This window comes from Egretta garzetta, unplaced genomic scaffold (genome assembly GCF_000687185.1).
Source record: "Egretta garzetta isolate BGI_Z169 unplaced genomic scaffold, ASM68718v1 scaffold820, whole genome shotgun sequence".
In the NCBI taxonomy this organism is placed as follows: Eukaryota; Metazoa; Chordata; class Aves; order Pelecaniformes; family Ardeidae; genus Egretta; species Egretta garzetta.
This window is the reverse complement of record NW_009258390.1, coordinates 1-878: the sequence shown is the minus strand read 5'-3', so window position 1 is coordinate 878 and position 878 is coordinate 1.

Below are 878 nucleotides of genomic sequence, written 5' to 3'. Positions count from 1 at the left end.
CAGATGATAGGACGAGGGGGAATGGTTTGAAGCTGCGCCAGGGCAGGTTTAGGCTAGACATTAGGAAAAACTTCTTCACCGAAAGGGTTGTCAGGCTCTGGAATGGGCTGCCCAGGGAGGTGGTAGAGTCCTCATCCCTGGAGGTATTTAAAAGAAGGATAGATGAGGTGCTTAGGGACATGATTTAGTGGTGGGATGGCAGGGTTAGGTTAAAGGTTGGACTTGATGACCTCAAGGGTCTTTTCCAACCGAAATGATTCTATGATTCTATTCTATGAGGGAGAAAGGCATTGCCTCCTATGAGGGAGGAATTACGTGGGGGAACAGGGAAGCCATCATCCCTCCTCCAGCCATTGGAGGGTGGGACCCACTGCAGTGAGTCCTCTTTCCGGCCCTGCCTCATGAACCTGGGGAAGACAAGCCCAGTTACTCCACAGCCAGTGGCCATCAGGCCTTGCCTTGCTGCACCTCTGCTCACAAATACCCCCTTGGCCCTGGAACATGGCATGTGCACAGGAATCCTGACAAGTGCTGTCCTCCAGAGAGGAACCATGGGCTTGTGGGAGGCCGCAAGGAGGACAGCAGTCCCCCAAGCTCCGGGGGAAGAGTGCTCCTCTGGCTTTGGCTGGAGCTGTGCTGGGCAAGGAGGCTAAGGAGAAGGCATTTCCAAAGGATGGCAGCAATTGGCAATGGGTACAGAGCCTTGGGAATGGCCCACGGTCACTACTCCACCTGTCCCTCTCCTCCATCACCTGATTTAGGGGCCATGATCAGCACTCTGGGACATGGGCAGCAGGGCCAGCTTCCCCATGCAGCCCTCTCACCGTTCAGCACAGCCTCTGGCCTGGCCCACCTGGTGCCTACAAGCGTAGGGCTGA